This window comes from Pieris rapae, chromosome 8 (genome assembly GCF_905147795.1).
Source record: "Pieris rapae chromosome 8, ilPieRapa1.1, whole genome shotgun sequence".
Lineage (NCBI taxonomy): Eukaryota > Metazoa > Arthropoda > Insecta > Lepidoptera > Pieridae > Pieris > Pieris rapae.
This window is the reverse complement of record NC_059516.1, coordinates 8,197,834-8,221,943: the sequence shown is the minus strand read 5'-3', so window position 1 is coordinate 8,221,943 and position 24,110 is coordinate 8,197,834. Positions and strand designations below refer to the sequence as shown.

Here is a 24,110-nt window from a genome sequence, read left to right as displayed (position 1 = left end):
ATTATTCAAAACAGCCACAGTAACATTCCGTTACATTTAATCGCATATATATTTTATATACGTTTACTGTTTATGTGTCATTTATTTGACTATTATATTGCTATAGCAGTGTTAGCCTTGTGGCGGCATATGACTCGCATCTCTGATGTCGTAGGTTCGACCCCGGTTATTCACCAATGGACTTTTGTGAATGTGCGCATTTAACTTTCGTCAAACGGTGTAAGGAAACACCTTCAGGGAACCGGCTTGCCGTAAGTCGACGGGGTGTTGATAAGATCATGGAACAGATACAGACAATCTGAGGCCTATTTTTTTAAATCATTTATTCGACTAGGAAAAAAGAGTTATCGTGTTGACGTATGTAGGTGCGATTTAAATTACATTTAAATATTATCTATTAAGGATTCCAAGCACGTGTTTTGGCCAGATATATAGAAAAATAAAAGTCATATTGAAAATAATCATATTATTTAGGGAACATACAAGTTTAATCTTAAGTAATATGGGACATCGGAGATACTCTTGTTCTTAGATGTCTTGTTCTAACAAAAATAAATGAGGAAGATCGAGGGTTATAAAAATGTTTTTGTTTTTCCCTTAGTTTATGATAGGGTTGATAATTAAATGTTTTGTACGTAAAATGTCGCTTAATTAGGGATTTAATTTCAAGTTTATTTTTAAAGTGTATTAAATCACCGTTGATAAACTGAGTTGGGACGAGTCATACAAAAAAGCAATTTCACTCTGTAAGTCTCAAAGCGGCAAATAAAGTACTTGACGAGAAGCCGTTGCAATTTTAGAAACAAGATATTTTATTAACTTACTTCACTTTTAGGCTAGGAGAACCTACCTCAATACGATTGACACATATTATCTACATCAATTTCTAACATAGCGATTAGCCTACTTCCCTATACTAGAAAGACTTGCGGCCGGAATAAATTAATAACCTTAAAAGGCTATTTAGGCGTACAAGTAAATCGGTAAAAATGTTTCATCTAAAATATTAATAAACTTACTGTAAGGGATGATACCACGCCTGTCAAAGGAACACTGGCTATGTAAAATTTTTGTGCATTGTTAAATTTACTTTGCAACTAAGTAATATACATCGAATGCTATGTAATAACGACGCCATTTTAATTGACGCCGTAGGAATAGACACTGAGTACTCTATTCCTAATTTAAAAAAATCTAATTACGCCTATTTTTTTATTATAAGTTGTCTTTATTATTTGCTTGATATTTAAAAATGGAATAACATAGTCGGAATTGCTTTGTCATTTAAAATTGACGTCTACTTAGTTTGTGGAAAGTTCCAATAGACCGTGAATGTTTTATAAGCCACACTTCTAACTACTATGTAGTAATAAAGGTATCTCGATGTAACAACATCATAAGCCTGTTTTAATCCATAGAGTGGGTAGAGCATGAAGAGCGCTCATTCGTCGCAAACCATGTAAACCACAGTCGAGTTGACAACAGTTAATATTAGAGCTTAGTGGAAACTTTCGTTCGAATTTCATAAAGATTGTCATTGTATTATTAAGATACTGATTTCATACATTCTCTTCGTTACTGTATTTAATGCAACAGATTATCTATGAAAAAACTTCTGCTCTATGTTGCATTGCTCCTAATCACTTAATTGCATTATTATTATTAGACAAAATTACTTCTTACGAAGCTTCATATATTGGTAAAGAGGTTAGTGCATGCTGGTGATTATTTTATAAGAAGAATGGTTAAAAAATATTAAAAGTGGAGCAGTTTTCTAATTTTGTCTTTATATTTTCTCAGTAGTAAGAAATGAAACTGTATTAATAAGACTTTATTGTCCAACATATTATATTAAACAAAAGACATAGAAACTCTTACTTCTAATCATAGTTGAGCCCGCGAGACCAAGGATTTTAATTTTACGATGCGGTAAATGTAAACAATGAACTTAATATTTCTTGGGACTACAAAACATTTAACTATAGTCCGTGGAATTTCTTTATTATTCTTCTGTTTACTAATGTAATTTCTAGACATCTATGACAGGTCATAGATTTTAATATAAATACAGTTTTTATTTTATTATCTGTTTACATGATAGTCTCGATATTCCTTTTTAGGGTTCCTACATAAAAACAGATTTTGTTATGCGCAAAGAGTTAAAAAAAAAGTTATATTATTCGTACTAAATGAATTATAAAGTCATTCGCCAAAGTACCAAGAAATTAGGAAGTCTTACCCTTAGTAGTTAAATTCATCCGCTCCTCTTCAGCGTGTGCAGCCAATCAAGGCCGATTTGTGTTGGCGGGAGCTTATTAATTTCGGAATGCAGGCTAATTATCCTGTGAATGTGTGAAGTACTCAGTCAAGTGTCTTGTATGTTTGTGTTAAACAGAAACAAACCTCTCGATTCGAGAACTCTTAGTTACAACGAAGTACCAGGCGATCATAGTATAGAACAGGTACAAATTTATTGTTAAGCAAAGACGAAACTTTGTTCCAAGGCTGTACAGTTTATTATTGCATGAGGATTCAGACGCGTTTTGCTGTGACGGTCACGAGGTCTATGATTTGAGCTTATTTTGAGTTTAGCAAATAGTTTCAGTGCAAAACAGTTAGTGTAGGGTTTGTGAGGTAATCAAATCTACGTGATAGTTTAGCGTTGTTAGATAATATTTATACTCACGTTTGCTTTGAAGTTTCCGTTTGTGGATATCTGAAACAAAATGTTGTCCGTTTAATATAAGTAACGGTTATATTAAATAACTTATAGTTGACGCATTTTAGTGTAAACTAAGGTTGCAAAACTGTTTCAATAATTCTGTAAACTGTTATTTACACTTATTCTTTTTATTTAACAATATTAAAAACAATAATAACATCATTATACACCACTCTCTTGCCTCCGTCAATGTTCCAGCAATTATGGAGCCAACAGGCATCACAAGAGACGATGGCAAGCGGGCGAAAGGGATGTAGTTGATCTCTTAGAAAACAGGACGGGCTTTAGTATGGGATGCTTCTTGTGTGATGCTACACGTTTACCCCTCTTACCTAATTCGGACAAGCAGAAATGCTGGGACGGCCGCAGAACAGGCAACAAATAATAAACGGCACAAATATAAGAATCTTTCCACCAACTTTAGTTTTGTTCCCTTTGGACTCTTACCGTGGGGTTCAAATACTGGTACTGGAGTACCGATACCCCAGAGTTGGTGCTTTCTTGGCTCATCGAAAATGTATCGCAAAACAGCGAGGAAATGCTGCCAGCGTTATTGGTACACTGCCACAGGGACCAAACTTTTTAAATTTGTTTTGATTTTCTTTTTAATAATTTGTTTTATTACTTTATTTAATTATAAAAATGATTAACTAATAAAGTGCTTTTATTATTATTATTACTTTGTAGGTTAATAAATAATTCGTCAGGAATTGAAATAATTTATAGATATTTTTGATTGAGGTTTATAATTAAGGCCTATTTCGATATTTGGTTACAAAAACAATCTAGGTCATCCCTGACTGAGACACGTTTAGACTCCTACTAAATATCATATTGAATAAAAATGTTATGAGACCGGAATATCGACAAAAACACATTTATTTCCATATACATGGCAGCATTCCCTATATTTTACGTTACATCTCCTATCAAAAAGGAATCGGGTAACTGTATCGGCAAAATACTGAGATTGTATGAAACATTGCTTTCCGTTTTAAGTATGTTAAGAGTCTTGAAATGGTTTATTAAATTATATATATAATAGAGATCTATTTATAAACTAAGAAATCAATATCTAATACTTCATAAGTATGTACAAATCTATGTAGTGTGATGTTTTATTACAAGTTCTTTTAAAACCATTGTGATGCATTATGTCAAGGTGATGCGATCTATAACATTTTTAAGATAATTATCCGATTAATAATCCCCGACGTTGATGACGGCCGGTTCTCTTTGATAGTTACATCAATTACCCACCCTTGTATCGGATAAATAGTATCATTTAAATTTGCATGTCATAGGCGTGTATCAGCCATGTGGGGTTAGACTTTTTACTTTTTTTTGTTGCAGTATGGCCGCAATTTCATATACACATAGAAAACATATATAGTCCAGCCATAAGTTCTAATACAAATGAAAATGTATTTTTTTAACGAAGTATTACAAATATTAGTAAATTGTATACCTATTAACTAACGTGTCTGTACTATATACGAACATACAGCTGATACTTAGCTAGCTTTTGAAGTGTCTGAAATATGACTGACGCCTCCATACCCATTTGTGTAAGGATCACAGCAATCATATTTTTTCAACATTCTATTTATATATTTCATTCCCGGGTATCAAGCTAGTCTAAACATTGCCTTAGCGGATGTGATGCCATAAATAGTATAAACTTATTTAAAATACATGATATTAATTTATCTTTGGTAATTGCTACCATTCTATTACATTTTACGCCGAAAGTACAACAGCTTACAAATCAGCTGGGCTAGTAGCAATAATATTTTATTATTACTCTTATGTATTTTGATAAAGTATTATTCATAATGCACAGTATGTTTGTGTCGGTGACGGTCATGTTAAGGTCGTAATTGGAAAACATTCGACTCTACTTTTGTCTTAAAAATTGTCTTCGTTTAAGAACGTGTTAATAAATGCGATATACTTAAATGACAGCTTATTTTTAAAATGTCCTTCAAGCGAACGAATAAAACCTGATAACTAATTACAAGAGTTTCTTTTATGACGTTTTTATATGTATCCAGTGTGTAAAAACCATTCAGCGACCTACGGATTACGACAATAGTGTTCCGGATAAAAGCAAGAACAATAAAAGAATAGAAGCCTCCATTTTAATCTTACATGGAGAAAACCACATAAACTGAACCTGGCATACGTTGTTGTTGTATGAAGATGCAGGTCATTAAGGCTTTCAATGATAGAGTTTTAGAAATTTTATGCTTTGTAATATTTTGCAGCGCCTTATTCTATTTTTTGCAGATTCTGCATGAAATTCATTATTATCGGGAGTCAAAAATTGTCGCCGAGAGACTTTTCCTTATAAATAGGGAAGCATTTGAGTTTTAGAATTTCTTTCAGGATTTCTAATGAGTCTGTATTAGACATACGTCTATAGAGACGTAGGTACCATTGCGATCGTATCACTTGCATAAATCAATAGTATTTTAATTAATACGTATTTCAATGCGAAGTCTGTGTTTAGCCGGAAGCATGTTACAGTTTCAGGATAGCCCTCAGCAATCCAACAGATTGTCTCTCACGGATATAGGCACATTTGCATAACAAAGAACCACCTGTGATATCGAATGTACACCGATCGAAATTATACGATTTGCTTTTCGATTCACACAAGAAAACTAACAAGCTACTCGAGACTAGTTTGCTAAAAACAGTGTGTGGTCGCTGCCAAGCAATGTCAGCACAAAACCAATGTAATCCGAGCCCATACACTTGAAGCATTTTAAATAGTTAATTTACCGCTCGAAATACATTCGTATAATATTAAATAGGCGATATTTATTAATGCAATGCATGCGTAATAAAGTCGACACTTAAAAAATGTCGTTGAAAAGTAATGAATAAAACAGTTTTATTTGCATACACTGTGATTAACGGTAGATGCGTAGTTATATGTTAATTAAAAACCACGAACAACTCTATAATGTAAAATTGTTATTTCTGTCACGTGCGCGTCTAGCGAAATGAGAATCCGTGTATTAAATATCCAATAAATGATACACAATATGAGTGACAATTAACACGCCTAGGGTATATACATATTATTATTAATTAAACACAGGTCTTAGGTACCTATATTTAATAATGCATATAGTAGTTATATGTTAGGTTAGTGATTATTGAATAAATTACATGCTAGGTTTATACTTTATTGTTTTAAACTTCTGCATAAGTTATAGAAAGCTAAGATTATTTCAATTTTATTAAAAAAAAGCAATGTTATGTGTCTATCTGATTAGGCTAATCCGCTGTTTACTAGTAATTTGTTGCTTTGCTAGTAATTGGTAAACTTTCATAAAATAATATAAATAAATCAACACTAAATTAAATCTAACTTGAAAAATAAGTAAATGCTGTTTTCGTTAGATAAATAAGTAGGCAAACGTTGCATTGGTTCAATGGCTCGAATGTTCAATAATTTTTAATGTTAGAAAAACAATAAACTATTCCAATGAATAGAAAATCTATGAATAGACAAACAGGTGATTACAAAAAAAAGCTAGAAATAATTTCTTATTAAAAAGGCAACTAATTAATCGTCACGGATTTATACAAGGCGCGGTCGTTTTCAATTTACAATAACGAAACGTGTATTGATATTACAATAGAACAAATTGACCGCGGGCCCGAAGCGGTGAAACAATGGGCACAATCATGAATACAGTTTGTCACTCCACAGTACAAAACAATTATTATACCCAATTAAAGTAGCCTTTCCTTTTTTGCTTCCATATTTTATTTATGTATATGCCTTCGTAAGGGTATCAACAATCTACTTTACACTTTTAATTTAAGAATAGAAAAAAGACAACACTGCGTTTAGTTTTATAATGCTCGGTCAACAAAATCTCCAGATCAATATGAGCTGTTTAATTATAAACCAATGCGATGCTTTCACCCTTGAAAATTTTTAGACAGTTTTACTCCCTCCATAGAGGTAATATACTTTTTACATGTATACCATACGTAAGAGGTATTTTGTGTTTTTTTGGCGGTTGCGGTGTGAAGTGGCATAACGGGTCTTACACCTAGCGTCATTAACGAAGCCATTTATATCTTCCGTATATCTTTTTTGATAAATATCAGCCGCTAGAATAAATGTATAATGTATAATCTATATTTAAAATATACGTGGTTAACAATGAAAATGTTTAGAACTGGCTAGTTAGAAACATTGTTAATACAAAAGATTTTGAATTTCAATTTTAGAACTAGGTAACCTAATGTAGTATATTGCATTTATTTGTCATTTGTTTTTGTGAATTGGCGGCAAATCTAAAACTATTGTCTTGTTACTTGAAAATTAATCTAACGCGAGAAAGTTTTCGGTCGATGAGTTATTATGACTTTCGTTGTGGGCTTACTCAAAAACAAAGCTATAATAGGCTGCAATTAGCATTTCTTAATGGAGCCCCATCTCGCCTTGCCACTATTTACAATTGGCTTTACGATTATAAGTGCGGACTTAAATCGGAAAGTTCATTCATTATTTTTTTGTTTTCTACAGACAAGATTATCGTTGTTTTAACCAGAGAGTATAAAGCTTGGTCAATTATAGCGTAAACGCACAGACTTATTATATATAAACATAGCACTCGACGAGAGTCCATTGATTACACTTGAAAAATTATAGATGACAGTTAATTTCAAAGCCCGGTGGTATTCCCAAGTTGATTGCACTAGGCACGAGTACTGGTGTTATTAATTGCATCTCTATAAACACTGTAACAGTATGAAATAAACTTGTTTAGTTTTTTTATGTAACAAAACAAGCAGAAGGCTCACCTGATGTTAAGCGATATCACCGCCCATAGAGCCAGAGGGATCCCAAGTGCGTTGCTGGCTGTTTAAGAATTGGTACGCTCTTTTCGAAGGAACCTAACTGCTTCGAAAATACACGGCGGGCAACTGCTTTTAATGGTGGTGCGCGGCTGAAGTTTATGATTATCTTTTGACTAAGAAACTATTAGATTAATTTAACATAATTTAAGTTATTAAATCTCTTTGTTCCAATTTTTTGCGAGTTTCCCACTGACCATTATTGCTGCACTCGTTTGCTCCATGTCCAGTTTTGTAGCGTTTACATTAAATAGATTTTATTTGAACGTGCTGTACTTGCGTCATCCATAAACTATACAACTTTTTTTTTATTAGACTTAAATATCAATTTAAAATTAAATTACATTAAATAATAAGTAAAGAGACAGGAGTATGATATGGATTTATTAGATTTAAATATAAAGTTTAATAACAAAATGTTTGTTTCCTTTCCTTTTCGGTTGTCCTTACATTGCCTTACATATTACCTTTAAAATATTTTATTTTAATTAAACGTTGGAGGAAAGACGTTTACGTCTATGACTTTTATATGTTGACGGTAATATAATGCCTGCCTATGACAGACTTAGGATTATGATAACTAATCATAGGAACAGGTTATTTTGTAAAGCCTTGGCGATAGAAAAGCTTAATTTCATTATTTGGCGTGATGTAAAATATTGATGTTTAATTAGAAAACTGATGACTGCGCTTCCTTTCTGATCGGGTTATCTTAGAATTTTAAATTAAGAATGAAGAGTCACATCAATAGACACTAGAATAATTCACAAATAAAAACTATTTTATGAGAGAAGAATAAAAAACAAAGCATTAAGCGTAGTCATTCAATTTGCATTCGTTCTGTAATCAAAAGCGTAATTAATCTGTATTATTGGAATTTACTGATTGGTTATCTAGGTTGTAATCACACAACTTATTCAGTCAATACAGTCGGTGTTAATTCAAATAGTCATGAAGTGTCATTTATTATTTGGCAATTGGACTTATTACGCACGCAAATAGCCTAATTATCCAATCATTGAGAAGATATGAAATAAATTTTAATTACGTTACTAAAAATTTCGATATTGAAGACGCAATACTGAGAATGCATTTAAGTTTTTTAATTGATGAATGTTATTTGTTGTAACGTCTTACCCGTGACGTTAGCTTGTAAAGAAAAGCGACTATGACGATATTTTTCCTAATGCTATGAAAAACGAAATATTTATATAAAAAATCTAAAATGCATTATTTCAAGTTGAAAAGGCTGTCTGCATTTGAAATCTTGATAATTTCTGTAAGAATTCCTCCATCGTATGCGATACTATATTGTTCTATAAGTCCGTACGAATATAAATTATCTGCATAATTCGACAATGTTTCTGGTTTTATCTAAATATGACACTAATCATGAGGAGATTGATAATTTCCACCTCACCAAAGATGTGAAGAAGTATTTGAAGAGGTGAGAAGTCTTTGAATTTGTTCAGCCGTAAATAATAAGTATTAGTTGTCGTTTGTTTAATGATAATTTCAGTTTTATTTTATATTTTTTTCGTCTATTAATGTACCCACTTATGTTTCTGTGTGTTAAACATCCGTATATGCCATGCAACCAAGAAGTCTACATCACAATAACAAATCAAGTTAAACTATTACCAAGCGTTTGTAACTAAGTTTATGATTGACTGAAACCAAACATCAAAGGCTCTTTAACGTTTCTACAACGTGTATGTGTGTTACACGTGGAAACATAATGTTTACACACTTACAGGTACACTATTCGATACAAATAAATTGACTTTAAGAACAATTAAAAAAAACAGATTTATTGGCAGAGAGCCAGCCTCACGTTGGTTTGCATTTAAAACAATGCATTTCTACAGTTATTATAATACTACTATATATACTAGTGTTACCCTAGTTGTGTGCAATTCTTAACCTCAAGTCGGCCATTCAAATCCCGGCTGTGCACTAATATATATAATAATACCTGCACCGAATAATTACTCTTCAGCCGAATAAAAGAGTAATTTCAATTTGAGATAAGTATATAGCTATGCATTGAAATCTTGTAGGTTGAGAGAAAGCTTGTAGGGTGTAACTCACATGTTAAAATAAGGATACCCAAGGAAATATTTTATAGAATACGTGTATAACACTACCTGTGAAAATGATATGTTAACTGAAGAAGGCGTAGCGCTAGCTAACTTACTTACAATCGAGTAGCCCACAATATCGCTACAGACAACACACAAGGGGACTCTTTGTATTGGAGCAGTGGCATGGGTCCGCACTGCCTCCATATTATTTATCCGCTGATGAAAAAATTCATACAGTTACACTGGACGATTTAAGTCAGTTGTTGCATTTTCTAAACATCCCCTTTTTTACTCTTTTAGACAATAATAATAATAAAAGCCCATTATTCGCTGAAAATTTTAGCTAACATGTTATTCTTATCAAACAGTGGTATTTTTAATCTAATTATATAGCGAAAAAAATAACTTATTCTCAACCGCTTTGGTCAGGTTGTCTGTCGACATAGACCTATTAGAGAAAGTTTTATTTGAATTTAACTTCAGTTCTATTGCACCTCCACGATTGAATAGAACAACATGTATTTAACAAATCGCGAAAGTGCAATAACCGTATAAAATTACCATGGAACCTCATGTAAGAATCTTTAATATCTCATTGAATTGCAAAATTCATCATGTAATGAGAAGCTTCGACGCATAAGCAGGCTAACCTTTCTAACGAGCTTACAGTGGCGGTTTTGTCTACATTAAAGTGGAAAACATTTTTAGGTTAAGAGACTTGAAATTGTATAAAATTTTAATCTACTTATTTGAATTTATCAGCTGTTCTGTAAAAATAAGGAAAATACCGCTTATACTTTACAAGTTTTACGCGTAGCTAATTGATATTCCTTATACTGTAACTGTGTGTCTAATAAAAGTATTTTAAATGCCGAAAGTATGCTTTATTTGAGTGGAACTCAAGAACTACCCATCGTCAGTCACCAATTCCGCGTATTATTTTGCTTAATAATTGGCTGAGTTCCTCACCATTAGGTATATTTGCGGCAAATTTGAGTAGAACATATAAAGTTTTTATTTTCCAAATAGTAATATAATTATTAGTAGTTCAAAGTGGTATCTAAGTAGTATTGTTTTCTGTAAATAAATTAAAGTTTGTGTTTATTACCAATAATTTAAATCATTATACAGATTTTTAAGATATTTATATCGAAACAAAATTTATTACTTCCTTAAGTGACGTGATCAATTTAATCTTTAAAGTACCTCGAAATACGGTTTGGTGTAAAATAAAGGAAGTATGTATTATTCAATATATGCATTTTAGGACGTTGGCTTCGATTCAAGAAATCAACGAGAGGGTTTCCACGTGTGTTTGTCTTTAATAAAAGCCTCAGAATTCTAAATTCGTGGGCTCGAGGTGCTGTAATCAATTTATCCTCAGAGTAAGTAAGCCAACGAATCTATAAAATAAAATAAATTCACTGCATTCTACAACCAATCAAAATATTAATCGCTCAGTCAATCAAAAGGATTTTGCGAATAAATAAAATTGACAGTGGTACTAAATCTTTGCTTTTAAAAATTATCAGTGTTACTAAATCTTTGATTTTATAAAAATGGGTTTATTTAAAAATGACGTCACTTTTACCTACAGATTGAATCTCAGTACTTTATTTTACCTTTTTTTAAAATTAATTTGAATTTTTGTTAAATATTTATCTTTAAGTTTATACGAAAAACGGGCCAAATTTGAGTGTAATTGCGGAAAATGAGTCCACTTACCTACGTATAGGTTTAACTGACGTCAATACACTTATTATTACGCATCTACCATGTTAAACTGTAATGTAATAAAAAATGGATACATAATCAAAAATCATTTATTCATAATGTACACTTATGAACGTCAAAATATACTTTAAATGATTCTAATTTTACATTTACTGCCAGTTCTCAAATCAAGGGCGTAGAACGGAAGAGAAGAACTGGCAATATCCTAACTTAACCTTTTTTTTTACACAATGTTACGACTTTATAATATATTAATAATATTAATTGCGTATTCGTAAATTTAAAACACACATATTTATGAAATAATTTTGAAACCGTTTTTGTTGTTCAATGAATTATAAAAATTGGCACAATTGAGGTTTGCGCAATGTGTAATATTTAGTAGAGATATAAATTATAATAATTTATACCAACCCTATATTTTACAGTTAAATGTGCGGCCTCTGTAATATTTTATGTATGTACACATGAATTTCATGTACTTGAAATGTAGTTTTTATCTATTTTACATAATGAATATTCCTCGAACTTAGCTAGAAGAAACATCGTGTTTGTTGACTTTCCTTATCAAGTTAGGCTTCCGCCAGTTTTCCTTTACCCCAGCAATAATGACGCATGCAAATTTTAACAGCTGTGTACAGTATTAACTGATGTAATATGCCTATAAACCGGATTATCGAAACGCTATATGCACGTATATATAAACGGTATATGTGTGTCAATTAATGTATTAAAGTTTGTTTTTTTTATTATGCTTTAAATTGTATACGATGTATCTTGTAAACTAAACACTTTTGTAATGAATTTGATGAAATAATCGTAACATTCGACTGAACCGTGTATTGAATTTTAAAAGTGATAATTAAAAAGTGAATTGGGCATTGAAGAGGCGGAAATTGGTCTACTCCGGAATACTGCCAAAATTGCTGTTTAGTTGGCAATTTTTAGTAGGCCACTCGATTTGTGAATTCTAATGTTTTTAAAATAACATCTAACGTTTAATAATAGTAACTAAAGGATTGCTGGTAATCAAGTATCTGTGAAAACTCAAACCTAAAATTTGTATGTATTTTGTAATGATTTTATTATAGAAATTTCATTATTTTATTAATCCTTCTAACGAACCGATTGGAATACAAATATCAAACAAACCTTACCAAAACTATATCTGAACGTAGCCTCTACGGCGTAGAGGGCGTATTGAAGAGAATGCGCGTCGTAGCGGAATGTAGCGGTTCAAGGAATTCACCTTGTTAGACATCCTTCTGTAACTCTGTTGTAGTTTTAATTAAACTTGCCAACTAGAAATCAGCACCACAAAGTCAAGCTGCTTATTAACTAAAACGCTCAGTTGCACGTATAATATCTATACTTAATATTATAAAGAGGAAAGGTTTGATTTTTTGTTTGTTTGTTTGTTTGTATGAATTGAATAGGCTCCGAAACTACTGGACCGATTTTAAAAATTCTTTCACCATTCGAAAGCTAAATTATCCACGAGTAATATAGGCTATATTAAATTTTGAACAAAAATAGGGTTTCGTAAGATATTAGGGTTTTTCGGACACAAGGTGTAAAAAATCAACGAAAAAAGTTACTTATTTTGCGTACCCTGCCTAAACTATTAAAGATAGAACCATAAAATGTTCTAAGTAATTGTAGATCTTATAAATATCTACAAAAAAGTCCGCGACACACCTATCTATGTAGAGTGAGGCACAATAACCATAAATGATATACATGGCAAAAGGACATTTGCCAGGTCAGCTAGTCGTTTTATAAAATTGAAACCTCAAGTAATAGACAACCAAACGTGTTTAACATTGGCCTATTACATAGTATCAAATAACAACCACTCACGATTTATTTTTAAAAGTTCAGTGTTAATTCGTTTAAATAGCATATTAGACGCTACAATAATTTTTAAATACACATTTTAACGAATGTTATTTTATTTTTTAAAGTGCTTGCATTAAACCAGCGGTTTGACCTCAATTGTAACCACTTGAGTACAAAATGCGTCACGTTACTGGCTGGAATTCATTCGACTAAAACTCTTTTGATGGAAATTGAAAAAAATCCAAACCATTAATATAGAATCATTTGAAATACGCGTCACTGGTGATCGATCTCGAATGATACTCTTTTAATGAATATTGGAAGAGGTGCTAGATTACCAAGCTCGTAATTTGTAATTTTTATTTTAATGATAACGATAGACGCTAGCAATAATTATCTGCAATAACTTGAGTAGGTTTATTACTTTGGAATCAACGTGCCAAGTGCCCTAGAGTAACAGTGTATTGAAAACGAAAAAAAAATCTGTATTTAGATCAAAGGTGGCTTCGAACCACTTTTATGTAACTCCTGGTTACGCTATTGTAAAATATATTGTAAAAAAAGACTGAAAATATTGCTGAGAATTGGGAGCTTTTGCAAAGTTCAGATGTACAACTATGTTACGTAAGAGAACCGATTCTAGGCCGCTTACATAGTTACAAGTATAGCGTTCGCTATCATCATTACGTAATCTCGCCGTTGCGTCCGTGGACATTTTTAAAAGTTCATTAAAGAAAGTAGTTGGTTGTTTTACTAAGCTCCTGTTACTTTAGATTTATCACTAATTAATAAAAAACATTTTTAGTTTTTAAGCTAAAGGGATGCATCAGATTCTAACGAATTTACATAGTTATCAATATACCTTATCATAGATGTAACTATTGTTTGGCTGCTGTTTATTGCAATTGTATTAGGACAAAAAATTTAATAGTAAATAGAACAAGTCAACTTGAGAACAAGCAAAACTCATGGACTAACATGACCCAATATATTTTGTTGTTTTGGGAAAAAGGCTTTACCGCTGTAACATTAGATATTTGCATAACCATATAATGAAATAATTGGCACTAGTCTTCATACAAAAATTGTATTGTGAAGAAAAGTGTTAAGTCCTTTTTGCCACTGAATCTATTTAATAAATTATAGAGAAACCAAAAAATTATTATGATAGAGATAAAGTTCCACTCAAACGAGATCGCTTACAGCGCCGAGAGCAAAGTACTAGGCGAGCAGCTGTTGATAGGAGTTTATTGCAGGCCAGCTTACACGTGGAACACTCACACAGAGGCAACGTTTGTGTAGGCGCATCGTGCATATTGTGTACAATTACAAACGTGGCAGACTGGAAAACGCATTTAGCCGGAAAAGATGAACAGATCAATAACTTCGTAATAATTCTGTTTACGTGTAAACAATGTAACATATTATCATCATATCGCATTTGTAATAACCCTCTAACCTCTAACATTTTACAAAGAATTAAATTCGAATGCACAAGCAATTTCTCTGGAGATTTCAAATAAACGAAAGCCTTTGGCTGAAGGTCTTGACTTTCTTTTCTGAAGCGCTATTAACGAATTTTCAGTTGCGTTCAGGTTTTATTAAGCAATGTAAGCTGACAGAACGAAACGGAAAGCTTAATTAGTAATTTGATTTCAAAATTCCTGTCCTAGTTTCAGTTTAGAAAGATTTTTCGATTATACAACGTTTATCGCGTTGATGGAAACAGGTTTGTATGCCTTAAGAAATGCGTCCAATAAACTCGATTAATTTTCAATTTTGACTCGATATTAGCTTTCTAAGAAATTTTTACTTAAAGCTTTAATAGTGAGTTTGTATCAAAGGGCCTTATAGCGAGAGTATCTCAACGCGATTTAATTTAGTACTTGTCACTTTGAACAGCAACCTTGATAGTTTAACGCGTTCAGTTCAGTGTGAATCGTAGTCGGATTACGCGATGAATTGCCTGATATTGCTGCCTATTTTTTACCAATCTGTATCGGAAAATTGCATTTCGCCTGTGAGACATTACTAATTGGCCGATACGAAGCTCCCTTAGTTGAAGACTATTCAATTACAACGCAATACAGAGTTTTACATGGAGTGAATAGAGGGTATTATTGTGAAGCTAAACAACCTATCACTTATTTTTTATATAATTAATATAACCGGGATGACTATTAAATTGGTGTTAATTTCCTAATAAAAGGCTATAATTAAATATATTTCAAGAACAGTGCCACTCTGAGCGTTTCTTACGAATAGCCGCGCACCACCACTATGTGGAACCGTCTGATCACTGAGGTATTTCAAAACCACTTTAATTTAGGTTGCTTAAAAAAAGGCGTTCCATTTTTAAAACTGGCAACTCACTTGCGAGCCCACTGGCAAAGGGGGTGACCATGTATCACTTTCCATCGCGTTAGCCTCCTGCCCACTTGCCTCCCGTTACATAAAAACACTCAACTTTCAACTCAACACAAACTTATACCTAATTAGTTATCGACTGACCTGATGCAGAATGCGTATGGCAGTAAGTGGCATTCTAGTGGACGTAGGGTAAATGTTAATTATAAAAAAAATATTTATATATTTACTTACTTAGTGGCTACGTATTAAAGAGTATGGCGGAATTCAGACGGCGTATAAGTTACACATCGACACGGTAATAATAATTGTTGATCGGTCATAGTCCATATGCATTACGGGATATTGGCACGTGCGGGAGAAATAGAAATGGGATATGAATGTATGGAGTTAAATCAAACCCTACCAAACACTTATCACGTCCGCTCGACGTTGTTGATTCCACAATCCATCCAGTAACTGACCCAAAATTCGAACCTCAAATCTTGGTTATTACTTTTCCGTCCACACGGATAAAAATTAACATGGCCAGCAAATTATGTTAAACTAATAAGTTTTCCGCTTTGTAACAAAATTATGTAAAAGGAAAAAACGTTCTTTATGAATGCAAGAGCGTTATTATTTTCGTCCAGTGTCATGCTGACACGGCAATGTCGCAGTTATAAACAAACAGGGGAACAAAATTAACAAGTTACAGTTAACAAGCCGCCGTGTTTGTGTAAACTTCCACTAACTAGCTGCTTTTTAGTATTGTCTAGATGTTGGGAGATGGACCCGCTTGGCCGTACGTGTCTCGGGTACGTTTTGCATTATTGAAATGAAACTATTATACGCGATAATGGTATTCATACATGCCGTTTATTTTTAATGTTGACATGTAGGAATTTACTGTGAATACGTGGGGTGCGTCTGTGATAGCGAGTGGGAACTAATCACGACGCTTTGTCTGACTTACCAGTCACTGAAGTCCCCTAACTATTTATAACTCCTAGATCTTTTGAAGCAAGAAATATATTTAAGAACTATAAGGAAATAAAATTGTTTCTAAGGTATGATGAAGTTTATGATCTCTATATTCTACGCCTTCGATTAAAACTGTGCAGTAGACATAATTTTTTTGATGTGATTACGTCTTATAATTCTATGGAGCCAGCTGCACGCACAAAAATACATGACGCATGCGGCGTTACCTCGCTCTGAGGCATTACATTTAAGGCTTGAAGTGCAAGCGAGAGCGCGGAACGAACGAAAAAGAGGCAAAATTGACATAATTGTATTTATGCGTACAAATAAATGTAATTTGATCAATGAGGTTGTGATTTCCATTTACCTCCTATCTATCTCCATACAAAATATCTATCAAACAAATAAAATTTTCTTTCGAAAATTTTATTTGTTTGATAGTCAGTAAACCGACTTGACAGATAACTGATTTTTTGCACGTTGTACGTAAGCATGGTGTACTCTTTCTTCATCCTCAACGGAGTCGACTAGTCTAACCACTAACTGGCCTGACCGAAGGTGCTAGTGACTAAGGTCAAAAAGTTCTATATATCCTCAGCGGTCGGAATACCTTCGTTTGTGCGTTTCATGGTATGACGTCATCGCAGTGATTTGTAACCGCAGTCTAGGTGTCGCTACAAAGTAATACGGAAAAATTAATTATGCCTGTATAATAGACCTGGTTTTGTAACATAAATTGCTCTTCTTCAGCAGCTGTCTATCGTAATGGTAAGCCAAATTGGTTAGACCACTGAAAGACTGAGATCTTCAGAATTTTTTGCAGTTGAATAAATAATATTCAAATTTTTATTACATTATGATCTAGTTAGTTATCTACTTAAACGCATTAACATAATTCACAGATTCCCAATAGTTTCCGCAGTGTAATAGAGAAACCGAGAATTTATCGTAAGCGACACTAAGCAAATTCGATGTCGGTTAACGAAACCGTTCGGATGGTGCTTTTAATCCGCGCTCACTAATCAGGTTTATTTGTTCAACTTATTGAACTTACGTCATCAGAAATGAATGTTTTAAGTACTTTATATGTTTGGTAGTATAAGACTGAGTTCGCTTTTTTATTTTATAGATAAATAGACACTTCCCGTCCTTATTCGCATAGCTGATTCTCTATCTTTTTTTAAATCTCTACTGTACCAACATTACCGATCCTTTACATCGTATCTCTAACTTTCGTGCCATTTTAACTGTTCTAAAATTATCGTGATTCATGTGTACTTTTTTTTCATATTGAGTCCTTTTAAGTTTAGTTTTTTAGTTTTGTCTTAATAACTTCGTGTATTATGCCTTTTTGCACTTCTTTTTTCACAGTGACTGTCTGGAAGACGTTGCTCGGAAGCAATAAGACCGAAAGTTGCCCTCCTATTAATTTAATGATATCAATTGTATTTATTATATTTATGTACATACAAGGAAGAGTTAATAAATAAATAATAATAGTAAAAAAGTATATTTGCCTCTTCACAATATTGCATTTTACGGGCTGCATGTATTGACCAACTTTGTGAGAGACTGGTGCCTATGGAAGTCCTATGGAACCAGAGTACATACAATGACTAAACTAGAGTAACAAACAAAAGGTTGGGTGGTTGTGGGTGTGTGAATATGTGTAAGGGTGTGTCAATGGCCTACCGTCGACATCTACGACTTTTGTGCTATTGCTTGTGGCGGCGTCCATGCGTCGGGTTGTCTCTCTCCCTAAAATATGGTGAGGGAGCCGATGGCTGGCCATGCGTCATACTCGTGAACGGGTGCTACTTGTGGTGACTGGTCGTACTTGAATTCGTGTATGCGGTGATATTAGTTGTTTATACTACGTATTTGCGTGTTGTTCTCAGGAGTATGTAAGTGCGTGCTCCTATTTCACCATGCCTCCTGCTGATAGAGGACAAATCTTTGTTTTTAATTTATTTTTTTATTCTTTATTACTCAATATGTCATATGGAACATGGTGTAGTGGTTGCACCTCCTTACATTGTGTAAAAAAAACTTGGCGATTAAAAAGAGTGGCGGAGAGTTTATTGCCAGTTCTTCTCTTCCGTTCTACGCCCTTGATTTGAGAACTGGCAGTAAATGTAAAATTAAATTCATTTAATATTTTTTTTGATGTTCATAAGTGTACATTGTTACCTACATGAATAAATAAATTTTGATTTGATTTGATTTTACCTAAAATGTAGCTATGGACAAATTTTCTGTTGCACGTCTAGGCTTATTAGAAAAGTAGTTTTTTTTATTTGACTGTAAATACAATAAATGTAAAATTAGATTCATTGAATATTTCTTTTTTTTGACGTTCATAAGTGTACATTATGTTATCTATATGAATAAATAAATTTTGACGTTTTGACGTTACAAAAGAAAGAATTGTACAAAAAAGCTGTATGTTGTCTTGTTTTGTTTATTGGCCCAAGGAAGCAGGAAAAGTTATGCGAATATCGTGAGTGAAAAGATTTGCTTTGTTCATCATCAAATGTTATGAAAAGCATGATACACACATAAGAGCAGTAATAAAAACCAGTGGAACTACCTCTAGCTCTCTAGTTTTGTATCTGCTCATAATCATTATTTTTTTCTAAATAGGTAAGTTGTTGTCTGTACCTGGCAGACGCTGTCAACTTGTTGCAAAAGTAGGTATTTACCTTACGATGTACGCTCGAGTATTTGATGTGCAAATGACAAAAAAATAGTTGCCGGGATCGATCGCCAATACAACGATATGACCTCAAGGAAGAGTTTCGGTTGCTCTAGCCACTAGGCCAATACTGAAATAAGTGGTTCTAAACAAAAAAAATATCTATATATACCGGATAATAATGAAAAGAAAGGGTGCGAGTTAGCTTATTGCGTTTTATACTATTAAAAAGTATTTTTGTATAGGTACCTTCTGTGCGTTCTAGTAATAATTATTTAGTCTCTTGTAATGTTTTTTTCTCAGTAAGCGAATTTTTTTTTTTTTTATTATTCCTATGAGAAATAAAGTTATTGTAACCGTAAAATGTGTATGTGTTATTAGACTATTGTAATAAGCTAGAACGTGGTTCATTTCTATTACAGATATTATTATTAATTAATATATATCATATATGTATAATTTGATTAACAACAACAACATTTAAAAAGCAATGGAATATAGCTTTGATTAAAAAAGCAACCCGCCTTCCAAATGTAACTGGCGAAATGAAAAAATAAAAACCTAGCCAGATAAACATTATCTGAGTACAGTACATTACATTGATGGCTTAATTTGTAGATTAAGCCTTAGGCAGATAATAAATTGAAACTGTGCAAAGCTTACATAGATTATATCGTTTCTTCATACATTTATAGTACACATTTGGAATTGAACGTCGCTTACTAAATAGAGTTGTCTAGATAATAATTTTAAACTTTTTTTATGTTACAGGAGGCTCACCAATTTTACCCACACAAAGAAGTCTCGCAAGTGCGCTACCGGCCTTTTAAGAATTGGTGCGCTCTTTTCAAATTTGAACAATTTTTATTTGTTTGTTTCCTTTTGTACATTTTTGAACTTTTTTGTAGTTAAAAGTATTATATATTCCATCTCTGGCTATATTTTCAGTGTAATTGTTTGTTATTATATATAATTTATGTTAAATAAAAATGACGAGATAGGAAATGCAAATTTGAGAAAGTAATTCCATAATTTAAATTCTTATTATACATCTGTATTTCAAAGTAGTTATGTGTGTTCATATTACAATTATAATATTCTCATCAATTTTAGTAGTATGTGTTATAGCTATTCGTTTGTCCAATTTATAAATAAAAATGTCACAGAAACATTCCAAATTTGAATATTAATAAAGCACAGATAATTTTTTCATTTATTGGTATCCGTAAATATTTATTTTATAACCAATATAGGCTTATTGAAATCTTTTTGCCTTAATATTAAATGTGGCCTTTTAGTTTTTGTTATGAGTTTGGGTAGTTGCGTATACATAATGAGATGTGCTTTTAATTTCCTTCATGTTACCAGAGTAGTTTGTTGATTATTGTGTTCCTATATACTGTGATTCTATAAACAAGCTGAGTCAAATGTAATGTTCAAATGCTGGTAGTACAATAGTGTATTTTATTTATCTTACACATGTTCATACAGTGAAAACAAATACAATGCCAGAACACGTGTAAGACCGTGATTAAGATGATGGGTCTGGTACAGCTTGATCTATAAATCAATATAAAAGTAACAAACAGAAATTGTTAACGTATTTTGTTCTAAGACACTTTATAGACCAGGAGGAAAACGGGCAGGAGGCTCACATAACTCTCCCAATGCCAGAGTGCGTTGCCGGCTGTTTAAGAATTGGTATACTCTTTTATTGAAGGACCCTAAGTCAAATTAGTTCGAAAATACATCAGTGGGCAGTTGGTTCCATATAGTGGAGTGGTGGGCGGAAAAAACAGCCATAAAAAACGATCATTTGTGGAACGACGGACGTCGCGGTGATACGAGTATTGCGTATCCTGCCTCGAAGATAAGGTATCTGAACGATCCATTCATGGTAAATGCAGTAGTAGATGCATAGTGACATTTTAACAATGTTAAAATTATTTTACCATGTTTCTAACTCGGCTAGATTATGCTCCTAAACAATTGTTTATAGGAATTTATTTCATCATTGACAATTTCCATAAACCCTCACCATAAACCATAAACGAATTTTAATAATTACCTAGTTTTGTAGTTCCAATGTCATAGAAATATTATCAATTCATATGAGTAAAGATCCTTATAAAAATATTTCTTTTAGTCAAGGCAAAATAATTTCTGTGAGCCGATTTGTATACATTCACTCGATAGTTGGAAGACTGCGTTGAATACTTAATAATCGATAGCGCTGTAATCAGAAGAAAAATGCTGATGAATTCAGTCTAATGATACCATCGTGGTAATATTCTAAGTTTCGTTGTTATGGGTACAAGGAAGTTACTCTTAGAAGTTCATCCTTGTATAACACCAACGTTTAGGATTGCACTGAATAAGAACCAAGCATAGAAAATGTAAAGGTTATAAAGATATTCAGAGGAAATTTAACAGAATATCTGGGTCCCAAACAGACTTGTATAAATATATTTATACAAGTCTGTTATAAGTAACTGATTTTACACAACACTATTTTGATTCCAGCTGTATTTATTGAAAACGGCCGCCCTTTAAACGTTTCAGCATTAACAAAGATACGATTTTAAATATATATGATTAACAAATGAAATGAAAGCGAGTGTTGTCTTAAGATAACAATATTTGTGTTTCAAGTTTAGTAGCCTCAGAGACAAATGCTGCATATCTTTCATATTTAATACTATGTTAAAAATGTCCTTTTGTTGGGAAAATGTCTGGATTATTCACATTTATTTATTTAATTTAAAATATGTACTAATAGTCTAAAAGCCTGGAAATACTATTGAAATGGGTATTGAACCAGACAGTGCTAAGTATGCTACGTTTGCGTAATCCTTCCTAGTGGGTTTTAGTTAATATAACCGAATGTATACGAAAGCAGAAATACATATAATATAAAACTTAGTAAATTTATTTGATTTAGACCAGCAGTGTTATTTAGCTGCGTGAACCAACTAAAAGCTGAAAAATTATCTGATCCTTGTAAATAATAAAACAAAAGACTATTTAAATAGAGATAAAGGCACTGTGGAGGTTTAATATCAACACAATTGAATGACCAGACCATATTCATGGAAAGCTCATTTTTATTAGAGCTGTAAGCCGCAATTCAAAATTACATCGGGGTCGTCTCATTGTGTGAGCTTTGAACGACTCACCCATAATTTTTTGCAGTAATTCACTGCCATTCATAGATCATGAATGAAAAGATGTTTTATAATTTGTCTTTGGAATTTAATATGGCATATGTATACGCGTTTATTCGATTGTGAAACTATTCTAACGTTTCATAAATTTTGTTTTGTAAAGTGGGAGTCAATATTTTTGTCTGCACAGTCTCAATTACTGGTTTGAAATACGCAATTGTTTCAAAGTTACTAGCAGCACAGAAGCTATAGGATATAAATAGCACGCTGTAAGGGTAAGATAAAAAATCTCAAAGCGTTGGACTTGTTGGTTCTGCAATATTTATCTAACAGTTCGTAACTACAGAGAATAATAAAGGCTTTAAATTCTTAAGCTTAATTCCATGTAAGTACAAAAGTTATTAAATGGTCTTATGCTGTCCATTCTTGGGCCAAGTACTAGGCACTTTGTAATAATTTTAAACAAAGAGAGGTAGGTAGTTGGCAGTTCTCCATGCTTCGAAATTTCGGTAGTACCAGGAATTTAATTTATTTTATATATAGAATATAGGAAATGACGTTAAAGTCTCACGTCACTTTGGTAATAAATATATTGGGCGGATATTTTACTTTATAGATACCCTTTTGATGTCTTCTTTCTGTCGGCAAGAAAATCTAAACTATTTTACATAAACGTTATTTTTACTTAATATTAGCTTATTCAACTGTATGTCATTGCTTAGTACTTAAATATATTAGTTAAATTAGAAGGTTCGCATCAGCTAGAAATGAGTCGCTATATTTACCGCCTCAGTTGCTTGGTCCTGCTGAATCTTGGGTTCGATTTCTGGGGAATGTTTTATTTACTGGTCCAGTGAATAGACTATGTCGCTCTTACAAATTATATGATACAGCAATATTTCTGCTTAACGTAATGTCGAGTAATCACGCTCTTAATATGGTTTAAGTTTCTAGTTAGTTTTAGTATTATTATTATTATATGATTGCTAGTTTATTTTTTTCTTACTTTGCTTCTAATATGATTGATGAGTGTGACTTTTGCGAAATCATATTTTCTTGTGTATTTAAAGCATACACGCAGTTTTAGGGCTATATGCATTATCTTCTTTTTGGAATTATGGCACTTCGATAGTAAAGATAAAAAAAGTTTACCATAAAAAAGTTAAAGAAATAACTAGGTTCAATTAAGTAAGATATATACCAAATGGTCCACTAATAGTCCACCGAAGCCGTCTCAACAAGCCTGGTACTTGCGGCGCACCGAAAGCCTCAACTGGTTATAAGCCGAGCAACTTTGCTCACTTCTGTGCCCAAGACAATTATTACTATTGAAGTTTTGTCTTCACAAACAACAATGACACTAACTCTTTAATATGACGATGTCGAATAGAACGATGGACCGTAATAATAATAATTAAAAATTGATAAATAAATAAATTTAAATGTTTGGTCCCTATGGCATTGTACGTTTAGTGCTGGCAGCATTTCCTCCCTGTATTGCGATACTTATCCATTGAGCGAGGAAAGCACCATCTCTGGTGTTACCGGTTCTATCTATCAGGCGCCGACTTACATCTTACATTTTACTACATTTTCCTTCACCTAATATGTAATATTATTACATAACTATCTATCTAGGTGCACATATAGACAAC

At 32.6% G+C, this 24,110-nt stretch overlaps 1 long non-coding RNA gene across 1 annotated transcript in view; it reads right to left on the bottom strand.

Annotated features, from left to right (window-relative positions):
- Positions 1-24,110, bottom strand: part of LOC123689421 — a 44,520-nt gene that overhangs the window by 8,544 nt on the left and 11,866 nt on the right. Inside the window, exons 2-3 of the long non-coding RNA XR_006750394.1 lie at positions 2,687-2,716; positions 2,240-2,342 (exon numbers count right to left, since the gene is read on the bottom strand). This is a non-coding gene — a long non-coding RNA (uncharacterized LOC123689421). The remainder of the gene's footprint in view (positions 1-2,239; positions 2,343-2,686; positions 2,717-24,110) is intronic.